Raw genomic sequence first — 25,859 nt, 5'->3', positions numbered from 1 at the left:
TTCCCGCAGTGACCTGATTATAGACTAGTTCAGTAGAGCAAACTTGTATGAAGTGCCACGTGTCACTGTTTCAACCTTTGACTCTAAAAAATATATAAACAAAAACTACAGTCTGTCCTCTTTCTGTACCTTCTTACGAAATTTCAATCCGATGCTCAGAAAGAAAGTTATGACGATTTTCCCCAGGTCACCTGTTTTGAGTGTAATTCAGGAGTTTGCAAAAAGACCAACTTCCTCAGATCATATCTCTGAAAATGTCGTGCGAAAAGCTCTGAAATTCGGACCCAAGGTTCAGCGTGATTTCTTCTCAAATTGGTTTTGTTTTCCACTTCGTAAACGTCACAGAAAAAATGTTATATCGAAAATGCCACGATGACCTGTTTGGAGCAGCGAAACCCTAGAATCCAAAGCTCCGATACCAAATGTTATGAAACCAGCTCAAGAAAATATAGAAAAGATAGATCAACGCCTTAGAATTCAGCCTCTTCGAGGGGGCAACCTCCTTTACATTACATAAATGAACAATTCTTGGATAATACAAATGACAAAACCTCCTTTCTATATATAGGAGTCTAAGGAGTCACAATATAATCCAGCTGACCTAACAATAATAATATAAAGCCACAAAAATAACAATAGAGGGATTCTATGGGCACATTAATAACAATATGGGGGCAATGGGGGCATAACAATATAAATAAGGAGTTTAACTACAATAGTAATGGGGTAATCACTAGGGACCCAACAAAGAGAATGTAATATAAAAATTTCTTCAAGTAGTCAACAATCAAGCCAAATGTTTACAAAAACCTAATTGATAAGAAGAAATAAAAAATAAAAGAAACTCTCATCCAAGGCAAATAATCAAATGTAAACACAATGATGGCTTTATAGAGACACAGACAAATTCAAAGAGTTAAGAAAAAATTATGGATCAAATCATAATGGAGAGAAAGGTAAAGAAATGTAATTTTTTTCATTCTATAGGACCATTATATGTGCAGAGTAGGCAACAGTGTGAACCATCACACTTCCAGAGACAAGAGATTACACTAGGTCGCTTTGTCTTAAAACAGAGAATGCGTTGGGGCTAATTTTCTCAAAACACAACACAAAAAAACCCTACCAAGCTCAAATTCGTGTTTTATTAAGGTTACTGTCTGAATAAGTCAATTAAGGTCACTTTGAAAGGTTAAAAATGCTTAGGCCAATGAAACCACTGAGGGAAATATCGCCTCCCCCGTATGGTCACCAAGTTGTTATATGGAAAATTCACTTTTGTAGAGAAAAATGAACTCCCTAGATCTAGTGGTCTGATTTAGAAACAATAGAGGGAAGAAATATCTATGTTTTCCTTAGAGAGATTAGAATACAGAAAATAGACCTTCCTCGAATTTGTAATAAGTCCTCCTCTTCTCCTTTCTTGTAAGCTCCAACTCTGGCCCCATGCGTTATAAATGGAACCTGTAACAATGACTAAAACAAGAAAGAGAACTACAATATCCACATAGCATAAAATATTTTCTCTAATCAATGAGTCAAATGGCATTGTAATACATGAGCATCAACATGACATAAGTATATGAAAACATAGTGCTTTTTGTATTAATAAATAAAGGAGAGACTTACAACCATTATAGATGTCAACTTTAGATATGTCTCCCCAATTGTCTTATCCTTCCTTGCCACAAAGAAAACCTTCACACGAAACCCTAATCCATCAACTTATGATGATTCCTTAAGCTCAAAGTAGTAGCATGAGGGCACTAGTAATCTCCAAAAGCCAACCTAGACTCTATGTGAGGCAGTAGATTTATAGAGTAAAAGTGGTAGTTTAAGATTTTCCAATCTAGGCTTGAGATCCGCATATGAAGGAGGGTAACCTCTAAGGATAAGAGATAAGATATCTAGAGTAGGAATTCGATATCTTTATCCATGGTAAATAGTTAAAACCACCTTAAAATCTTTTGGAAAGAGAAGGTTCGGAAACAATTTTTAATTTTCCCAAAATTCTAGAACCATTGCACCTGTGAAGTAGAGCAACCTGCATTGGTCAGTGTAGGTTATCAGTTATGCAACTTGCAACCATTGTAGGTGGACAAGCATGCAAGGTGCGCTAGGGATAAAAATATTGTTTTTGAGTTGATTGACCTAGAAACTCAAACTTTTTAGATAGGTGATGCTTAGGAATTTATAAAGGGATAATGACAAAGCATTCAAGGATGTTGATTGATCTAGTTTTTAGGCCTTTTGAGTGGATGTGACAAAATGGCCTGTAACACCCATTAGAGCAGTTGTCTCAGCACCCAATGGAAAAGGAACATGAAAATCTTGAATCAAATCCATTCTTGGCTTCGACAGTGGTAGAAGAGGATAGGACACCCTTGGAACAACCCATGCAGGTCAAACGACAAGAGGAAAACTCAAGGGATAAACCCAATTTCAAGATAAAATCCTTGGAAGCTCCATCATAATTCCAAGAAATCAAAGATTTTCTCATGGAAATGATTATGGCGATGGAATGAAGGACAGAAGCTTCACTATTACTAATTGTATATTTAGTGGCAGCAACAAAAATAAGAAAAGGAGGAAGAAAACAAAGGTCCCAATTTAGTCGAGGAAGGTCCCTCTCATACAAGCAGGCAAAGGTCAAAATACAAGGGAACATAATAAAAAGGGTAGTAAGGCTACTAGTGAAGTTATCCAAAACGTGGGGGAGCTTCTCATCAATTATGGACAAGTTGCACTGATATCGGGGCATTTTCCCTAGTTCCACCTCCATTCCAATGAAAATTGTCTCTTGGAATACACAGGGCCTCAATAGAAAAGGTAAGTATAGGTACCTAAGAGATTGATTGGAAAAAAAAACATAGATTATTATTTTACAAGAAGCAAAAGTATCCAGTGAAAAGGATGATGAGAATTTGGACCAATGTTGGAGATGATGTGAATAAATGGCTATATATGCTAAAGGTACTGTCGAAGGCCTAACAGTCACTTGGAAACCCAAGGAAATAGTCTTTCAAGATTGGATTGCGTGTCATTGTATCATATCCAAGTGATTCAATTTTGTGGTGGCAAAATATGTAGTTTGTTTAATAGTGGTCTATGACCCATCTATCCTAGGTGAAAATTTAGGTTTTCTTGCTAAATTACAGGAAATAAGAAACATTCATAAGGACGACCTTTGGATAATGGGAGGATATTTTAACCTCATAAAAAATTTGGATGAGAATAAAGGTGGCATTCGCCATCTATATTTGACAATACACCTCTCTAGGGAAACCATCTAGGATTTTAGGGTTATAGATGTGGACACAAATAATGGGATCTTCACATGGAATAATCACAAAGTGGGGCATCACTAAGTGGTCAATCATCTAGATCATTTTTTGCTTTCTGAAGACCTACTAAGGAGAGATGTATTTGTGGAAGTGACCATTCTCCAATGCTAATGGTTTGACTATTGGCCTATTTTTTTGGAGGTAGATATGAAAACTACCTCGCGAAACTACCCATTCCTTTCTGACACTGAAGGAGATAAAATCCAAAATAAAAAATTGGAATAGGATGGAGTTAAGAAACATTTTATTGGAAAAGTCCAAATTGGAGGCACACATGTAGGAGATCCAATAAGAAATTACCTAGGAGGGTTTCACAATATTGACATTAGAGGAGGGGTAGTTAGTCCACCTCTTGGAGTAGTGACAAAATCAGGAAGAAATCATGTGGAAACAATAGTTGAGAATTCAATGGCCTAGAGAGGGTGAGTAGAACAATTTTGTTTTCCATAAAACCATGGTTGAGCATAAAAATCATAATAGCATATTCTCTCTCAATTCAAAAGAATGGAATTGTATTCTCCAATAAGAGGAAATGGAGGAAGACTTGGTGTCTTGCTATCAGGAAATTTTCATTGAAACCAATCCCAATAGAGAATAAGCCATTAATCATATTACAACTCACATTCCAAAGCTAATCAACTTGAATTAGAATTCAACCCTAATGAGAGAAAGCACATTTTTGTAGGTCACAGAGGAAATAGTGAAGGAAACTCCCAACAATAAGGCATCAGGCTCATATGGATTTACAACTGATTTATTTCAAGCCTGCTAGTCATTCATTGGAGAAAATGTGCATGCATTAGTTGAGGAATCACAAAGTCTTTGTCACTTATGGTTTGGCCTCGACACCACATTCCTTACCTTTATACCTAAGAATGGTAAGTCTAATGATCCTAGTGGATTCCAACCTATCACATTATGTAATTTTTTGTACAATATTAATTCATTTGTGATTTTTAAATGTATTAAACCTCTCCTCAACCAAATCATGTTTCTAGAGAAAACTAGGTTTGTGGAAGTTCGATAAATTTTGTATGGGATAGTCAAGGCTCATGAAGTAGTCCATTTACTTAGAAGATACAAAAGGACATACATGATGATCAAGCTAAATATTTCTAAATCTTACAGTTGTTTAAACTAGAAATATCACATCTCAGTCATTGACACATTTGCTTTCTCTCATATGTGTATTGAATGGATCAAGTCTCTTGTCTCTACCCCATTATTCTCTTTCATGTTGAATGGATCACCTACTCCCACCTACAAGGCTTCCCAGGGTATATGTCAAGGTGACCCTCTATCCCCATTTGTTTTCATTCTTGGAGTGAAAGGTATTGGAAGATACATTGGAGTGGTTGTTCACTAGGGAGATCTTCAAGGCATCTGAGTAATTGGATGATATTTTCCAATAACACGCCAATAATTCATTGATTGTATCATGCTCTTTGGAGAACCCTCCCTTTAGTAAATGAGGGTGCTAAAATCCATCATTTCTGAGTATATCAAAGCCTTTGGTACTGTGACAAATGGTGAGAAGTCCAATATTTTCTTTTTTAATACTAGACAATCTGTTGAAGTGATAAGCATCCTTCCAACCACGTACCTTGGTATAACGCTTGTTGCAAACTCCTTACAAGCCTCTTGTTGGAAATATATTCTTCAAAGGATATCTAATAGATTGGAAAATTGGGCATTTTGGTCCTTAAATCTGGTAGGTCATGTGATCTTTGATCAAACTGGTTCTCCAAGTGTTGGCTTGATGGGCCCTGACCCAGGTTCAACATTAGTTAGCCAAGCAAATCCCTACAATACCGACCCTTTTGACATCAACCCACGGAGTGCGGACCGAAGTCTCACCTGAAGCAGTATGGGGGGATGGAGGAACCAAGTTTCCACACCCTGATATGGTCATGATGTCGGTCTATACTTCCTAATCCTGCCTTCGTGTAGATCGACAAGCCTTTAGGGCTTATTAGTGTTCCTCCTCTTCCGTCCTTCAGTACCTCCATGAAGGTACTCAACTGATCTTCGTGCAGCCCTAACCTAAGGTCCAGGCACTTACACGCCTCTGTGACTGCGTTACTATATAAGTTCCCAAGTTATCTTAAGTGTTACCTAATCTACCATGCATTTATAGTTACCTTCACGTAAACCTTTACTCTTGCTTGTGTTTAATTAACAAATATAATCAAATACATTCGCGCATAAAATTAGCATTATAATGTAAACCTAGATCATAACATAATATAATCAGATGCATTAAACAAAGAAAAAATACACAGTGATTGCAGAATAATTCTCTCTATTGATATCTCAAGTTTAGTACAGACTCTATCTGCCCTATGCACACAGCGACAAGATTCCGCACACTCAGCTGCGGACTTCCATCCTAGGCCTCTGCGCACTCAGCTGCAGAGCCTCTACCTACGCTAAGACTCGAGAACACTTAGAACTTCTTACCCAAAATCCTTCTTCCCATTACTACTCCCCTCTTAGACTCTTCTAAGACTCCCTTTCTATACAATCCCATCGTCCACGGACAATGGTAGATCATTAAAACCGACATGATACTTTACAAAGCAAGGGCAGACAACCCTTTGAACTCTTCATGCTCTGTGACCACAAAATGTGGAGACTTTACATCTTTATTACAAAATTTGGGCCTTCTGCCCCAAACATGGGCTTTTAGCCCAAAAACTGGCTCTTGGGGGAACCTGTTCTCAATAGGCCCCAAACACAAACATGGTGACTCACCCTCGAGTCACTCTCTGGGTGCAGAGATCTTGGCATGAAGACCCCACAGCTTGACTTGTACGACTGTTACCTTGGCGGTGCACTATGCGGCCACCTGCTTTATTTCCTTGACCAACTACTTTGTTGCTGGTCCTACACTGTCAACCTGAAGCTTCTACTGAGTCTCCTACAGACTAGCCAACTTGTCTTCAATGCAGGTTGTGATCAAGTAGGCATCTTCCAACCAAGGCTTCAAGTGCTCCTTCAACATTGCCTCTTTGTGCTCAGTTGCATCTACCTTCTCCTTTAATGCCTTGGCCTCCTACAGCTTTGCGAGTCTCTGTGTAACGGCAACAGTACACGTTATCCCTTTTACCTCATCGTAGTGTTGTTGCAGCTCTCGTGCCTCTATTTCCAGCCTCTGCATAGTAGGGTCTTCTTGTATGCTGGTTAATACTTCAAACGACTCTTCAAAAAGCATTGCACAATCTGCCACTGCACTTTCTACTACTGTTATTGCCTTTGTTATAGCATCCGCGCGCTGCTCCTTGACTTCCGGTGGAGTCGAAGGCTAGGCCCTCAACTATAATTCTGCAATTTGGAGGTTCAGCTCCAACTGAACCTTTGCCAATTCTGTGCGGGCATCATGCACCCCTATAGTGAGTTTGTGAATGCGCACATCTACCAGCTCATCCATAGGAATGGCCAACTTCGGGACCATTCGACATGCTTCCTCCACGACCTTAATCATGTGCTAATTCTTGTCAGTGATATCCATCATGGATGTGAGGGTGGAGTCTCACTGCAAGTCCATCTGAGTATTATTGATCTTCTGCTCTCTAATCACTTGCAAAGCATGGTGTTTGCGGGCCCTCAACTCCACGATCACCCCATCCTATAGCAGGTGGAGTGCCTCGCTCGGAAGCATTGCCAAGTTCAACCCTATTCCCTTGAGTGTGCTGACAGTGGGCTTGTCGGCTTCGGTCTTTATTGTCAGTGCTCCATCTGGAAACATTATGGCTCGGAAGTCCTTCACATGAGCATCTCAGCAACTTCTAAAGTACTAATGGCAAAACTGGTGGATGTTGCGCCGGTCCGTGTTGCTCGAATCTACAACTCTAGCAGATTTTCCTGAATGGCCCCCAACGCCTGCTGCTGCTGCTCATCAAACTGCTGTAGTAGTTCCACGGTGGCATCTCGCACTATATCCCCAATGTCGTTCATATCCCCCTCTGTTAGGGTGATTAGGTCTATGGAAATCTTGTTGGCCTTGGACTTCTTCCGTGGCCCTACTTTTTCTTGTCCCCTTGGATGCTTGATACAGAATGGAGGTGTTTGTGGGTCCGCTCCTCCCTGCTCTTTCAGATCATCCTCTTCTTCCCCTTCTTCTAGGGAAGGTGACTTCTCTTTGTTGGAGTCACGCTCCTCTCCTCCTGTCTGTCCACCTATCTCCTGTGTGGTAGCGCAGTCTACCCTAGCCTTATCCTCGGCCTCCTTCCTCCTTTTCTCAGCCAAGTGCTCCATATTGAGCTTGGATTCATCCTTCTTCCATTGTGCAGCTGTCTTGCTAGATCCTGCCATTAAATCCGAGGTAGTGTGCCATTCTGTCGTCCAACTGTCAATAATTGCTTGAATCACATCATCTGTAGCTAAGTAGGGTAAGGCATGCCACTTATGCTCAGGGTCCTTTCACGCCCTGATGGAGACATGGTGGAAATCAGCCTTAAACTCTGCGTATGACTATAATTTATCGAAGACATTAGGTGACAACTGCGGCTGGCGGTTGATGGCCATGTGCATATTCATCTCCATCAAGATCCAAAAGATCTTACTGTCCTTAATCTGCTAGGGATCCTTAGTCGCCCATAGCGAAGCGTACTTCGCGGCCTCAGGTAGGTCCGGCATGACTGAGGGAAATTGGCTGTCTTTGGGTAGCTCCCAGGCTACCAGCATGATGGATAGCAAGAGCCACACATAGTGGAAGATCTTGCTGAGATCTTGCACCTCGCGATAGTTCACAAGGAACTCACCGTAGAGGTAGCGTGCCCAATTAAATTGAACCCCCTCCGCGCATTGGGCCGCTATAGTTATGAGGGGTGCTTGTACTTCATCGGAGCGACACTTCTGCATGACCTTCCCTGCCAATATTTTTGTGGCCACTTTGACCGCAAGGTCAGAAATACTTGTAATTGCATAGCCACGTAGCTTCTTTACTAATCCGAACTTCTTCTTCATGGCCTCCGTGAGGGCTAGTTCGCCCGCCTTTCCACCAAACATCATAGCCGGATTCTTCCCTAAATATGGCAGCCTCGTGATTTTGTGAATCAGTCTATCAGTGATGGGTATTGGTTCTCTAGCCAGAGACACCCATCATGTGCCAAGTACAGCAGTTGCTTGATTACCAGCAAGGTAATGGGTGTGTGATTGTAGTGCGACACCCATAGCAGGTTGAGCAGGCCTGCCTTATCCACTCCTTTGAGCCACTTCTACGGTTCCAACATGGTCACCCCGATGGTCTTATGGAGGACGTGGTGCATCAGTTGGTCTATCACCAAGTGATGGAATCGCTCGGTATCAGCTAAGTCCCAGTCCTCCAATTTCAACATTGGAATCCACGCCAAGCACGGTCCTTCAAAAACAATATTTTTTAACATCAGAGTTGTGTACAAGATGACCTTGCTCTCATCAATGTCCTTAGGCACCTTGGCCTTGCCCCTACGTGGAGGGACGTACTCAGGTAATTTAGTAATGGTGTCAGATCCCTCAAGTTCAAAGTCCTTTGTGTCAATCCCAAGATCCTCATTGTCCATTGGGATATCCCCAATTTCTTCCTCCTCCAGTTCCAAGTTAATGGTTTTGCCATTTTCCTCAGCAGTGGGCTTGTCCTTTAGCGGGTTTCTCCTCGGTGACACATGCACTGGTGGTGTCGCGACCTGCTTTCCTTTCTTGCCTTTTGTGCCTTCCTGGGTCTGGGTAGGCCTTGGTTTAGGTGACCATGGTGACTTGGGTATCTCTGCAACCTCCAGAGCAGTTCCCTCTACTTCCATAGCAACCTCTGGCATAGCCCCTTCGGCTGTCACTGCTTCCCCAATATCTACATTTTTTTGCTGGTGTCAACATGACGCTATCCAACAGTTCTTGGGTCTCCTTTGGTAATTGTTCAAACGCCAAACTCACTATCATAGCCTCAAAGAATTCACAGTTCATACACGTCTGAGAGCTCAACAACTCAATGCTCAAAATGCCAAGTGTTCTTTGTTGGGCAGCCACATGTAATTTATAGACCATTTTGAATTCAAATCGGACCGTTTCCCCCAAAATCAGTTCATTAATGCTAGATTGGCGGTAGATTTTTAAGGATCTCGCCCATAAATTTCGTCTTAAATGCCACCCCTGCTCCATTTGGTTGTTTTTCTGTCGTCAAATCATGAACAGTGACTTTAACGGTCACTTTCCGTTCGACCTGCGCGGTTTCATCCCAAGTAGCGCAACCTTCTGTGCACTTGTGTGGTCTTTGTGACATCTCCTCATTCCACACAGTTCCTTCATCGCGCAGTTCCCCAACTCGGGCAGTGTAGTTTATAGTCCCGCACCTCCTTTCAGCCACTTGGAGTGCTAAGACTGTGCTTCCTTCATATAGTCATCTAGTCAGATCACTAGTGTATGGCTTCAATTGGCTACCATTCACTTTTCCTAGGAATGGCTCCCCATTTAGCTTAACCAACTGAACTACTCCACCGTTGGTAATTTCTTTGATGACATAGGGCCCCAGCCAGTGCATCCTAATTTTTCCTAGATATTTATCAAACCTGTTGTCATATAGCAAAACTAGATCATTTACCTAGAAGATGCGCAGTTTATTGTGTCGATCGTGCCATGCATTTTCGCGCTCCTTTTGAACTTGTTGATGAAATCCGGCTAGAAATCGGTCCTCTTCAAGCTCTGCTAGCTGCACGAGCCTCTCTTCCAGGGCTCTGCGATCCGCCATTCCTATGAGTGCCGCTATGCACAGACTAGGTACAATGTATTCCATTGGCATCACAGCTTCTATGCCATGCATGAGTCTAAAAGGCGTTTTCCCAGTCAGCTTCTTGTAATTCATTCTGTAGGGCCATATCACTGTGAGTACGTGTACATCCCAGGCATTTCTCTAAGAATTGCAGACCTTCATCAGAGTGCTCTCCAATATCTTATTGAATGCTTCCACCATCCCATTAGCCTGCCGATGATAAGGCGTACTTTTCTGATGATACACCTAAAATTCTTTTGTCAACGCACTGATTGTTTTGTTAAGGAAGTGCATACTGTGATCGCTCATCAGGATCTTTGGACAGCGAAATCTTGTCAACACATATTCAAAAATAAACTTCCCTATTGTCGCACCGGTACAGTCCTTCACAGGTTGCGCCTCTACCCATCTGGTCAAGTACTTTGTCGTGGTGATGATGTACCACGCACCTGTTTTCTTCCCCAGAGGCTGAATTGGTCCCACAAAGTCAATCGCCCATTTCTCGAACGGTTGTAATGTCACCTGCGGTCTCAATGGTAGTTCATCCCTTCGCGATGGCCTGCCAATCCTCTAACATGTGTCACAGGCCCTACAATAAGCTTTCGCGTCCTTATGCAGAGTTGGCCACCACAATCCAGCATGCAGAACCTTCTGCATTGTCACTTTTCCTGCATAATTTCCTCCTGCAGCTCCTCCATGAGCCTCTGCGAGGATGCTGCTCCGCTCAAAGTCAGGTACATAACATCGCAATATTTCATCAGACCTCATTTTGTATAGATGCCATGCAATGACGAAAAAGTCTGCTGCGTGCACTACTAACTCCTTCTTCTGCTGGCTTGTATACCCTTCTGGAGCAGTCCATGTTGTCAGGAATTGTACGATATCCTCAAAGTGACTATCGGCGATGCGTACCACAAAGAGCTACGTGTCAGGTAGTCCTTCCTCCAAATTAGTGGGCTCCTATCCTATTTTGATGCGCGACAGATGATATGGTCCCACGTTCAATTGTCCAGGCTTCATAATAACTTCAAAATCATACTCCTGGAATAATAACAACCACCTGCAGATATTCCACCCCAACACAGGCTTATTAACCAGGTATCTTAACACAGAATGATCGGTATACGTCTTAAAATTTCCACCTATAAAATAGTGCTTGAACTTTTGGGCACGTATACCATGGCTAGTCCTTCGCGCTCTGTAGTGGAATAATTCTTCTCAGCCTTGGACAGCTTCCTGCTCGCGAATGCTATAGGATGGTCCAATTCCCCCTCGCTCACCTGCGTCAACATGACCCCCAGCGTGATACATGAGGCATCCACGTGCACATGAAAATCCTTCTTCTAGTTTGGAAAGACTAGGATCAGCGTGGTGACCATTTTCTCTTTCATCAGGTTCAGGATCTTCTACCATTCATCACTCCAACAGAACGTAGCATCCTTTTTCAACAACTTCTCCATGGGTGCGGTGATCTGGGCATAGCTCTTAATGAACTTCCTATAGTATCCAGTATGCCCTAGGGTCGCGCACACCTATTTCACATTCCTTGGTGCCTCCAAGTTGATTATCACTGCAATCTTCGTGGGGTCTACCATAAATCCCTGTTTGCACACCACATGCCCTAGCATGATCCCAAAAGGGACACAAAAACAGACACTTCTTCAGATTGAGCGTGATCTGGTATCTTCGACACGTATCTAACATTAAGCATAGACTTGCCACATGATGCTTGACCAATCCAAACACTGTCCAATCATCAAAGTACACTTCCAGGAACTTATGAATGAAGTCTTTGAATGCCGCAATGACTATGCACCAAAATATTGCTTGCGCATTCTTCAGCCCAAAAGGCATTACAATATATTGAAAACATCCCCATTCCATCACAAAGGTCATCTTGCTTCTATCTTCAGGTGCGATTTTGATTTGATGATACCCAGAGAACCCATTAGTGAAAGAGTATGCTTCTTGGTTGCCTACATTATCCAGGACTTCATCAGTGAACGGGGTCGGGAAGGGGTCATGCACGCAAGCATCCTTTAGCTTCTGGAGATCCATACATATCCTTATTTCTTCTTTCTGTTTATTTTCCTGAACCACTATCAGGCTTACCCAATCAGACTCTTCTACTAGTTCAATAATTCTTGCTGCGAGCATCTTATCCAACTCAGCACAAACCCTTTCCTTATGCTTAGGATTAAGGTGGTAAGGAATTTATTTTACAGGCTTCACGTCTAGTTTCAAGGTGATCTTCATGACACCGAGGTCCCCTATTATCCATTTTAGATCAGATAACTTTGTGGGGAACAAATCTAGATATTTGCGGAGGAGCTTAGCGACCTTATCTACTGTCGCATCATCCTAATAGTCCCCAATTTTTGCAAATTTTGGTTCCACCTCTGTGCCAATGTTGACCTACCTGGTTTTTAGCAGTGCGGTTATGTCAGGATCCTTTATTTGTGAACCTTCAACCTCGCGGTGACCTTCAGTTTCTGGAATATTAACTTTTCGGGGATCCTTGTCTTCTTCTTCAACGGTCACGTTATAGCATTCTAGTGCATGACTCAACTGGGTAGTCCAATCAGGTTGGATTAGGTCCAAAGGATCTTGTGGTATCCTAAATATCGTTGGTTTAACCTCTTGTAGTGCCGTGTCAATACAGTCAAACCCATCCTCAAAGCTGAACGTCATTAAAAATCCCTAGCACAGGATGTCCCATTCTTCTGTGCCATGGCAGAGCTCGGTTTCCAAGTACCAATTCATTGGTATGACGCCCAGGGTATGAAAAAACAGATGCACCCATTTAGGTTGGGGCTTCGCGCCATAAGCCTTATTCCATTTAGCCAGGTGATTGCGCGGGTCATCTTGTCCATCATACTTATCTATCATCTGTACTTTTGGCTGCCCAAAATGTATTCTCATCATCCTCCTATAGTCGCGCCAATCACTGAAACTATCCTTGTGCGTACCCCACCATCTTGCAAGCGTAGTGCGCAGTACCCAGTCCAAGGCCTGGAAGCGATGTTTCTTCGGTACTTCTCTTTCAAATGCATCCAAAAAGAAATCAACATCAGTTAGCCCATCATAATGAGGCAGATTCTTGGCTTCAGATGACACACAATGCAACGATTTGGTCATCATATTACAATGTAGCGTTGAGACTTCATGCATCTAATTCTGCCAATTCTCCAATTCTTCATCCGAATCTGACGTGTAGGAGCTTTCGTGATCCCATGTAATGCGTCCGTCCGCTGTTGGATTCACCCAATCCTGGTCTCGCATCGTTATCTTGTAAATCTGGTCTAGATCGTCATCACTTTCGTAATCTCGGACTGGTTTTGTATAGTGCGGTCCCTCCGCGGGATCCAGTGGCACCACTACGGGGAGCGATTTGTTTCCAAATATCATCTTCTGCTTCTTCAGGTTTATTACCCCATTCATGTCAGTGGCCCAATCAATTCTAAGGAGCGCAGGGTAGGGATTGCTATCATCCACAATCTCTATTACCTCAAAATCTGTCAGTGCGATTGCACCCTCAATGTCAACTGTGACCCCTTGCATCCTCCCCATTGGAATTATTTTATGTTGATTCACCATTATTAACTATATCGGAGACCATTGGAGCGCAAGTCTCCCCATTCTCTCCCAGGTCTGCTTTGGAAAAACATTTGCGTCGGATCCCAGATCCAGGATAACTTGGTCCATCTCGTATTCCCCTATCTACACGATGAGTCTCATCTCCCGTCCAATCCTTGCCTTGTGCTTGCCAAGCTTCCTAACCACATGCGGTTCACTAGTAGCACTATCCTTACCAGTGCACCAACTGATTAATTCTTGTAGGCCCTTCACAGCGTTAATGTCACGGAGCAACTTCATGTAGGTCTCTAAGAACGTGGTAAGCATGGATGGGTCCATTTCTTCAACTAGTTTCTCCTAAATTCCGGAGATAGAGGCCTCAGTGAAGCTTTTCTTTGCTTCCATAAATGTTTCTTTTGTGCGCTCCAAATCAAACCCAGTCTCCTTTTCTGGTGCTTTGCGGACCCATGCACCTTCTGCAGGCTGCTTCCCTTTATCCTCCTAAGTTGTGGTTCCGCTCCGCAGCACAATGTTTACCTTAAGGTCTTCCTCGTGAGGCTCAACCCTCATCATCTGGAGGTTATGTGTCAGCTGTGGAGGTTTCACCCCCTTTTCCTGAATCTTAGCCAACAATATTGAGCAGTCCTCAGTCGCATGGTCAAACTGAGTATCGTAGAGGCCTGAAAATTGCATCGGATTTGGATAGTTCCTTGGGTAGTGTCCTAGACCTCCGAAATTGTAACAAATCAACTTTCCTCAGCCTCTCCCAGGCCCTCCTCCACCTCAGCCTTGGCCGCACCCCTGATATTCACCTCGTGTTTCCCCAATGCCTTGATCTGGAGGCTGCATTTTTGTCTACATTCTGTATGCGAGCATCCTACCATCATCAATTCGTAACTTCAACAATTGCGCTCGTCATGGCCTACTGATTGACAAAAATTACATAATAGTTGTTGCAGTGTTTGTACAAATTTCTGTAGCAAATGGAAATTATCAGTCGTGTGTTTCCCTGCTACCTAACATATAGCACACCATAGCACATGCCTTGCGCTTGGCCTTGTTGTGGCCTCCGATCGTAGGGGCATTGGTCCTCCTGTTGCAACATAGTTTGTGAACACTAGGCAGTGATCCTTATCATGCCCCTGACCCTTGCATTTTATGCACCAAACCTCTTTACGTGCCTCCAGCAAAGCAATTTTGTCTTGCTTCAGATTTTGCATTTCGAGACAAAGGTTTTGCAACTGTGCATGAATCTGCTGAACCCCCAGATTCGGATCTTGCATCAGTGTTTCATGTAGTCTCATTGCAATCTCCAAGGTTTCTGCCTGAGTCATAATCTTCTGTTGTGACAGTGCAACCCTTAGGTGAGGCAGGAGCAAAGCCATGAACCACTCGCGGTGCTGCCCATCCATCAAATTCATATTGGCTTCACGGATTTTACACTTCAATCTCTTATCTAACTCCCAAGGGATCTCACCTGGTTTCATTGTGATTTCCTTGAATCCCACAATCGACTGTGCTTCAGACTTTGACCAACTGAATTCTTTATTCATCGCGGTCTAGATCTCTGCCAGTGTAGCTTCCTAGTTGTCATTATAGTACTTAATGTACCAGGTTAGCGCACGATCCTGCAAAGCACTAACTAACGTTGCCTTCTTCATGTGATCATCCACAATGCCTTGAGCTTCCCATATTGCCTTTATGACGAACCAAAATTGGTCTAGGTCCTCATTCCCTATGCCCTTGAATACAGGTAGTTTTACGGAGTTCACCATATTGAACAATGGAGGTGCCAGTGTTGTGGGTGATGGGGTGAGCGGTGGAGGCGAGGATGGAGGTGGTGTGGATGGATGTGATGAGGGTAGAGGTAGTGTAGGTATTCACGAGAACCCTTGTCTTATCAAGTGACTAGCGCTCAGGGGAGAAATTTGCGGTGTCCCTTCATCGTCACTTAAAGGGAGTCCGATCAGTGGGCTATACTCAGGACCTTTTCTTCCTATGTCCTTGAAAGGTTTTCCACTTTGCGTAGCTCCAAACATCAAGGTAACTGCATAACCTATTGTTCACACAAGAGCATCTTAATCCAAGTATTCAGTGATTTTAAATACTTACCTCGCAGTCCTTTGAAGAAGCGGCGCTCTACTTCGTTATAACTGACAGAGGTATCAACCATGAACTTGGTCACAAATCCTCGTATGATGCGGTCAAGCCAATGGTCAACAACGTGTGTGATCTTATCTTTAGAAGCTTCTAACCTCCTTACTAGCTCCGGTGCCCAAACAATCGACTTGTCAAGCCTCCACCTTCCTTGACCATTTTCCAACTTCGCGATCCACTCGTATAACTCAACCAAGAAGGAACAGAAGAAGGTTTAGTGTATTTCTGTGTACAGGTATCTGTCCAACCACTATTCTTTCATCAATTGCAGGTTCTTGTTTTCTTGCGCCGCGAATTCGTGGATCTTCCTATCCAACCAGGTTTCAATTTCTTTCTTCGTTAGATTCCAATGATACAACATCACACATATCGTTATGCAGATCCCTGTCCTGGCAACAAAACCATTTTTTGGCTTGATGGGCCTTGACCTAGGTTCAACATTAGTCAACCAAGCAAATCCCTACACTACTGGCCCTTTCGGCATTAGCTCGGGGAGAGCGGACCGATGTCTCACCCGAAGTAGAATGGGGGGATGCAGGAACTAAGTTTCTGCACCCTGAGATGGTCATGATGTCGGTCTATACTTCCCGATCTTTCCTTCGTGTAGATCGAAAAGCCTTTAGGGCTTATCGATCTTCCTCCTCTTTTGTCCTTCAGTACCTCCGCGGAGGTACTCGACTGATCTTCACGTAACCCTAACCTAAGGTCCAGGAAATTACGTGCCTATGTGACTGCTACTGTATAAGTTCCCAAGTTATCTTAAGTTTTACCTAATCTACCATGCATTTATAGTTACCCTCGCATAAACCTTTACTCTTGTTTGCGTTCAATTAACAGATATAATCAAATACATTCGCGCATAAAATAATCATTATAATGTATACCCAGATCGTAACATAATATAATCAGATGAATTAAGTAGAGACAAAATACATAGTGATTGCAGAATAATTCTCTCTATTGATATCTGAAGTTTAGTATAGACTCTATCCGCCCTGCGCACACAAATGCTGGGGTCCATGCACTCAGCTGCGGACTTCCACCCTAGGCCTCTCCACACTCAGCTGTAGAGCCTCTAACTACGCTAAGACTCAAGAACACTTAGAACTGCTTACCCAAAATCCTTCTTCCCATTACTACTTCCCTCTTAGACTCTTCTAAGACTCCCTTTTTATATAATCCCATGGTCTGTGGACCATGGGTAGATCTTTACAGTCAACATGATACTTTACAAAGCAAGGGAGGACAACCCTTTGACCTCTTCGCACTCCGTGACCACAAAATGTGGAGACTTTACATCTATATTACAAAATTTGGGCCTTCTCCCCCAAACATGGGCTTTTAGCCCCAAAACTGACTCTTGGGGGAACCTATTCCCCACACCAAGCTCTACTAGTATACCAAATTTTAGTACTGCCATCCCCTAAGTCCATTTATAAAGCCATTACAACCAAATTCATATTCTTCTTATGGCAAGGTATTAAGAACATTAGGAAGTGGTCCCTAGTGGCTTGGGAGAAGGTAAATGTTTTTCAAAGATAGCAAGAGGTATGGGATTAATGGATCCTGAAATACTCAACAAGCCTTGGGAGCCAAACTGTGGTGGCGCTGGTTGTGAGGGGGGACAGGAACTCTACAAACAGATTTGGGATTGAAAGTACAGTCAATCTAGTTCCCAAATTGACAAAATTAAGAGCTCATGTCTATCCTACATGCTTGTCTATTTATGACTTAGCCCAAGGAAATAAATATTTGATACAAGAACACACCTTCTGGGAGATCCATGATTGAAAAAAAAAACATAGTTATGGGAGGAAGCATGGAAGGAATATCCCTGTCTAGGAGACCGAGAGGACCTAAGGGAACTAAAGGTTTTTACCACTAATTAGGAGGCTACCAAGGTAGCATATTTCTAGAAGGTTAGTCAATAGTGAAAATTTTAAGGATGGGAATCTATTTTAGAGTTTAGAAACCTTAGTGAATAATACTAGTCCTTAATATGCAAATTGTAAAATGGTTGGCAACATTTTTGTAAAAGTATTCAAATTTATAATGATTTTATATATTATCTATAAAGTTTTAGTGATTTATAAGGAAAAATAATTTTATACTATAAAATTTGGGCAAATCATTTTTAGAAAAAATGGAGATGGGCGAATCTTTTTTTGGAATTTTTTTTTTTTGAAAATTAGCCCACATATGAATATTAGCCCCTAATTTTTTTCCTATTAGCCAAAATCCTACCTCCTAGCGGGACTACAAAGCTCAAGAAAATTGGCCCTACAATCAAGCATTATACTTATGGCCTATCCTAGGCCAAAGTCTTCAAGATCATAAAATCCAATTTGCTCAGGATCCATACAAACTTCAATGGGGACATAAACAGTGAGGCATGTTCATGTTAAAAGAAGCTTATTCCATAATGAAATGTCATTCAAATATTCCTAGAGAGCCTATTTGGCAGAGGATTTGAACCCAAAACTTGTGGTCGAAGGTAGCTCATTTTCTATGGCTCATTGGTTGAAGAAAAATTCTAACTTGGGATCATATCTAAAAGAAATTATTTCTTAGACCCTCATTTTTTCCCCTATACATAGAGTAGGAAGAAACATTAGAATATATTTTGAACACTTGTCCTTTTGTGTAGAACATATGGAACCGGGTCCTCTATTTGCTTGGAAACTTGGACCACTCTTCGAATAACTTCATCGAAACTATAGAAAATTGGCATCGATCGCTCTTTAAGAGCCATGTTGATAACAAAGCTTGGACCCTAGTTGTTGGGTTTTTGCTATGGGTTGTATTGAAAGAGATGAATAGGAGAATTTTTAAGAACCATAGGACTTCATAGTACTCCATTTGTCAAACCATGAATTGTAATTTGAAGGAGACTATTCTCATAGAATCATCACTCCCATTGGATTGGAATGTTGAACAACAAGAGAAACATATCTTGAATAGTATGGAAATTTCTTAGGGCATGCTAGCCCCAGGAACATTCAAGAAAATTCAAACCTCTGGCCTTCTCTCTCTCAAATTTTCCTTTCACCTCCTAGTTTTATTAAACTCTCACAGGGCTTCTAAAGGAAACCTTAGCCCGACTAGGTATGGAGGAATCTTTAGGGGCTGGTTTGGAAACAATTTAAGGATATACATTGGCAATTGTGGATTCACTAGTAACAATGTAGTATATTTTATTTCTTGAGCAAGGCTTGAATATTGCAAGTGAAGAGGGTTTTTCCAATATCCAAATGGATGGGGACTCCCAACTAGTAGTATCTTCAACTCAAAAAATTATCTACAGTACCCCTATGGCTAAAGTAGTCAAGAGTTGGAATCTGGAACTTTCGGTTTCTCGGATATAGAAACTATTTTATTCATTCCCATATGTAATCACATCAAATTCTCGCTAGATTAGGAATAAGGTGACATATATTTTAGCAAATTGGGGATTCCAGGAGTGAGATATAAGTTTTAACTCTATTTTGTCAATGCAAACCTAGTTCAGTTGGTCCAATCAGTTGCACATTATCTTAGAGGAGGAAACAGTTACTTTGATGGGGGTGTATGATTATAATGAGAGGGTTTCTTATAGCCGACAAATATTGCATTGATAACTTCTTCTAATACTTGATTACTGGAGGATGTGTGCTGATTTTGCTAGTTTTTTGGTTTATGGGTTCTCTCTTGTTATGGATTACTCAATCCTTTTTGGCGAATGTAAAACTTTTGGTGAATCAGTTGCTAGCCAATAAAAATAGTAGGATTGAGGTTGGAATATTTTGAAAATATGTAGACAATTATGTAACTTTTTGACTTAATGATAATTATCTTGACTTACAATTTTTTTTGAGAATTATCAAGTTTTTATGATCAAATCTATTTGTAATAGACATTTGTAATGGTGATAAATTAGAGCCCACAGGGACAACTGAATTAGTGATTTCCATCTTATGAAGTATTATATAAACCATGAGATCAAGGTTCAAATCCTCCATGGTTCAAACCAATGAAATAAAAATGGATTAACGATTTTCACTAAATAGGTATTTTACTACACTTAATAGGTGAGGAGCTCAAATGAATTTCATACCAACCTAGACTTAGGGTTCTTTGATGGTGTATATGGATTTTGTGGTTGTGTGGGGAGAAAATAAGGTCTTGAAATGCCAACGCTACCCTTTAGTGGTTGACATTAGAGGTGTAGAGGGTAGTAATTCAACACTTGGGCTTCACTAAATGAACCTCTGACATATCATGTGCGTTCATGGCATACTAAACAATACCCTTAATTTGACTACATATTGGAAAATACCTCTAAAAATAATGTTATTTAACCCCCTACTAATACGAACCAAATGCACCTTCCTAATGTAAAAAACCCATACTCTCACTAGATATTGTAGGTATCCATTTTTCCATTAACATTTTTTATATCACTTTATATTTTTACATTAAATTTGAGCTCCATTTTATATACATGCCAATATAACCCATGCCCCCTATTATATGCTCGATATATAATGTCATTTTTTCCTCAATATATATCCCCCAATATGAACGCATGAGGTATGGTATTTCTCCCCCAATGAAGACCCTGTAATTGCAACATTGCAATTTGGTCGACACTAGCTTGAGTTATACATTTGGATGAGTGGCAAGAGCAAGGTTAGCTGAGGTGGAGCTATTACATCCACTTCATATATGTTCCTTGGATGGATGAGTGGGATTGGATTTTGTGGAGGCTTGATTTGGGCTACAAAACATTTCATGGATGACCCCCTTTCATTGTATTGGCATTTCATAATTGAGAATAAAAAAGTGGAGCATAAACATCACCTTCTAGCTATATTTTTGTTATAGTGAGATTTCTTAGGGCATATCTTGTGTTCATTGTGTGGATGGTGTGAAAATTAATTCTCTCTTTAATTTGAATATTTAGCGTATTTTAGTGGGTTTTGTACTAAAGTTAAAGTATAACTCTACCATCCTCAACATAATACTACATAATAAAATACTGTAGAACATTATAAGATATGTTGTGATGAACCATTATAGTGGTATATCCATGGTAGTTTATAAATCATATTAGTTTTGAAGCAATTTTACTTTTGGGTTTTTTGGGAAGTTACTCAATCCAGGGATTTTCATAAAGTATGGAAACCTTTGCCATGGAATATGAGTACAATAACACTCCATAAGGTGAGTTGGAAGAGATATTTTCAAAGCTACAAGCATAAGTCATTGACATCTCTCATAACATGGACATAATCATGCTAGCGCTAGAGTACAAGTTCTAACCCTTTTGGGAGTCTGGTGCCTTTAACTTAGAAGTTAGATTAGATGAAAAATTTGAAGGTAATGAAGACCCAAAGGAGGAGTTGAAAAAGAACTAGGGAAATAAAGACCAAATTCCAATGTCATTTCTTCCTAATATCTATTTAAAGTGGTCGAAGCAAAAATGGATATCAAACCCCACTAAGGTAGGATTGATTAAATTAAATTGATTTAATGGTTGGTACAAATGGAAGTTTATTTCATTGTTCATAATGTAATAGAATATTACAAAAATTTCATTTTTTTTACTGAAGTTAGATGGCCATGCCCTAACTTGGTGGCAAAGTCATAGAGACATACTTAGGCTAGAGGGTGAGCTGCTAGTGACTAAATGTGATGTGTTTAAAACCATTATTAAGTCCTAGTCCTACAATATCAGGTATTGATCGAAATTGGATATTGCTGGATTGCAGGTTTCTGTGGAGTGGTTTTTGAGAGATTTGATTTGGATTATCCACAGTGTTCATCTTTTTCTTTTGTCGACGTTTCGAGCCTAGATCAAGACTCATCATCAGGACTTAATTTACAGAGAGGAGGAAAAGTTGTGATAAATAAGGTGCAGGTGGATAGTTCAGATGTTAAGCCGACCAACGGTTGTTTAATAGAATTCTTATTTTCTTTTATTTACTATATATTATTTTATTTAATAATGAATTAATTTTTTGTTCAATAATTGAATTAATTTTAATTTTTTTTTTTTTAAGACTTCTAAACATAGTCAATATTTGACAATGCAAAGGTACAGTTAGATTACTGTTCGCTGATATTATCAAAAGAATTAATTTTTAATTAACTACTTAACCTAGACTATATGCTAATATGGTATATTATTAATATTAATATATATTAAGATTATTATATTGATGATTTAAATAGGTTATTTATTGTTTCATTTAATTAATTTAATTTATTTTATAAGCTTTGTTGTAAATTAGATGTTGATTAAAAACAAAAGTGAGATTAATTTTTATTTTTTATTTTAATTTTTATTCCTAATTAACTTAAACTAGGGGTTAAATTATAATCAAGATATGAGGTCTATGTTTAAAGCTAAGCCTGGATATAATTAGACAACAAGGTTCTTTAAAACTTATCTGAGAATAAGAAGCTTTTAAGGATCAGAGAGGGATAAGGAAAGACAGGGAAAGATGAGAGGATGAAGGGGGAGGTAGAGGGGAGGGATGACCTATTTAGAGGGGGTAAGCAAAGAGTTCCAATTCTTACTAACTTCCAAGCCTCCATCCCTATTAAGGTTACGGGGATGTTTTATGATTTCAATAGCCTCACGAATTTTCCGCTTGAAATGGTGTTCTTCTTTGGCGATGACTTTGGTGTCTTCAAGGCACATGTGATGGTTAGTTTTACCTACATGTTCGGCTAAAGCTGAAGAGCGGGTTCTTTCTTTGCGGATATTCGCACTATGTTCTTTGAGTCTTATCCTTACAGACCTGCCTATTTCCCCTATATATTGTTCTCCACAAGAGCAGTTTATGATATAAACACCCTTGTGCTGAAGCTGATCCTGGTTGTCCTTCACTGATTTCATTCTTTGCTTGATAGTCAACAAGGGCTTGAATGAAGTTTTGATATCTTTTTTCCTGAGAATCTTGGCTAGCTTGTCAGTGACACCTTGAATGTATGGGAGGTAGGCATTAGAAGTCAGGGGGTCATCAGGTTTGTTTATATTGTTTCCAGCTTTTGCCTTTTTAATAGCTTTGAGGATGCTTTTACTATTGTATCCTAAGTTGGCAAATGTTCTCTTCAGGTAGGTAATTTCTTCATCAGTGTGGTTTTCATCTGAAATTGGATATTATTTTTCATCCATCTTGAATCTTTCAAAGGGGACAAGTTGGAGGAATCAACTCATAAAATCATTTTTACTAGCATGTCCCAATTTGGTGAATTGGGGTATATAAATTTACATAAGTAGATTGAGTAATTGAATGCAATTTTTTTGGGGTAAAACATTCCCACTTACATTCCTCGCCCCTTAGCGATATTCTATGCACAAATACCTTTACAATGGCGCAAGAATTAGCTCAACTGGAGTCCATATGCAAAAGTTATGTCACAGGGAAGTTGACCTTCCTGTTTTGACCATCATGATTTGAGAGGATGCCACATCATCCCCCATGATTCATGGAAAATGGTATAGCCACATGATCATGATGAAAAATAATCTAGAAGATTCGAAATTGTAACTGTTGTTAAGGGTTGAAGGAGTCAAAATTAACAACTAGTAGGCTATCGAGCTGTGTTCTAGCCAAACCATTAGGAGAAAAAGATGTTCCATTCTATTTGAGTGCATTTTGTTCCATAGTTGAACAAAGTAGCTAAGAGTGGATAGAGAGAGAGAGAAAAAACATAGAGGGTTCATGCATTGTAGCAACCAATGAGCCACATGTCTCACTTCTTTATACTTGCATCCATTTCCATTTAGAGAAATATTAAATCAACCTCACATTCCAACTAGGTTTTCTCCCATAAATATTTTCCAGGTCATATCTTGTGTTGTTATGGTTGTAAGTGATTGTATTTGTGTTTGTTTTCTATTTTTCATATTTCATATGTTGCATGCATAAACATAACACGATAATTCACGAACCTAAAAATCTAAGGAAAAATTAGCCCTTATAGTGTAAATTTTGGATTTTCATTACATATTCAGAAGATTTGTTATGATGAAATAACTCGTGAAATATCCTCGATAGTTTACATATCGTATTCGTATCAAAGAAGGTGTCTCTGGGTATTTTATGAGAATTTGTAGGGGATCCAGATTGGCTTAAGCAAAAAGTTGTAAAACCCTAGCCATGGCTAACAAATCTATTGAAATCCCTTAAGATCCAACATAGGAAATGTTCTCAAGGTTGGAAGAATAGGTCACAATTATCTGCCCTAATATGAATCTTCTTATGGAAGCTATGGAAAAAGAGTTGGGAATTGGAGAAGGAATAGGTTCCAACTCAGAGGTTAGAGTAGAGGGGGGAATCGAGGGATCAAGAAGAACCAAAGAGGGAATATAAGAAATAATATGAAAAGGAACAACCCCATTTGAGTGTTGTGAACCATTCACAATTTTAGTTCAAAATGGAAGTGAAGGTCGAAATCAAGCCATATCAAGGTGAAAATGATGCTTTGAAGTTAAAATTAGTTATAGCAATAAAAGGTTTATTTTAATATTCTTCACAAAGTGAAAGAACAAAAAATATCGTTTACTTTGCTAAACTTAGAGGGCCATACTCTAGCCTAGCAGGAAAGCCACATGGAAACCTTGAGGTTGGAGGGAGATCCTCTAGTGACTAAGTGAGAGAATTTCAAAACTCTCATTAAGCCATTGTTCTACCCTATTTGGTATGTAGAGGACTAATGGATTCAATGCTAGTACTTCAGGAAGAGACAAGGGTAAAGTGTACAAGAGTACACCAAAGAATTTAAAAAGATGGCCATAATGCTAGGTATATTCCCAAAGAACCCATATGTACTCAAGTATCTGGGTGGTCTACAAAGCCATTTACAGAATCAAGTGATGTTGTTCAAACCCAAAATTGTGGATGATTCTTGTGTACATGAACACTACTTGGAGAACATAGGCCAAAAAAAAGGAAATCAAGTGGGTCAAAGTAGAAGGAGCACCAAAAAGCTTCCAAAGAGGGGAAGAAGAAGTGGGAAGGGGGAAATCCAAAAATACAACAACCAAAATACACTAGTTCAAAGATCTTAGCAACCATTGTGACCATTGTAACATTGTAGTTCATACAAATGAGAAGTTCTAGAAGTTGCATCTAGAGCTCAACTTGAAGAACCAAAAGAAAGATGGTAAGAAAAAAAATGCCATGGCCATAAATTTGAGTGACCAAACATAAAGTATCTTGGATGTGGATGAGAATATTATTTGTACATTAGTGCAAAATGGGGTGAATCTGAGTATCCTTTAACAACATGAAGAGAAATAACTAACCATAATATTCCATAAAAAGATACGTGTTAATAAGATGATAATTGATGCTCTATTCGAGTCAGGATCACAATAGAATCGCATGGCAATAGATCTAGTCAAGAAACTTTGGAATGGGGAGTCATGGCCATCCTAGCCCATAACCATTGGGATGGTTCAACAAGGAGGGAGAGATAGAGTTAACCTAACTATGTAGAATCCAATTTTCTATTAGTGCTGATTTTATTAATGAAGTAGAGTTGGATGTAGTCCCACTTGATGCATGTGGAGTTGTCTTCAAGAATCCATATAAGTACTTGTGGCATGTGATATTCATGCAAAGAGACAAAACATATATCCTCATCAATGTTTAAAAATCCTTCATCATAAACATGCACAAGGGCAAGTCGAAGAGCTCCCTGGTAAGTACCAACTAGGCAAAAAATTTGATCAGTGCTAGCAAGAAGTATGTTTTATCATATTTAAGAGAAAACCAGTTTGTAGAAGAGTCCATGAGAGTTAAGTCATTTATGGAGGGGTGCACCAAGGAATAGAAGCATCAACTGGAAGAGTTACTACATGCCTATAGGGGTGTGTTCTAGGAGCCTAGGATACCACCCAAGAGGGAAGTGAAGCATGAGATCTAGTTGTTGCTAGATTCTCCATTGCCAAACATTGCATTATACAGGTAATTTGTTATAGAGGTAAGTGAGTAAAGCAGTGGTTTTAGCAAATACTGGAATAAGGCGTCATTTTACCAAGCACA

Source organism: Pinus tabuliformis, chromosome X (assembly GCF_031772625.1).
Source record: "Pinus tabuliformis cultivar Carrire ecotype Pingquan chromosome X, CPIR1, whole genome shotgun sequence".
Lineage (NCBI taxonomy): Eukaryota > Viridiplantae > Streptophyta > Pinopsida > Pinales > Pinaceae > Pinus > Pinus tabuliformis.
The sequence above is the reverse complement of the archived record's forward strand: the minus strand, read 5'-3'. Positions refer to the sequence as shown.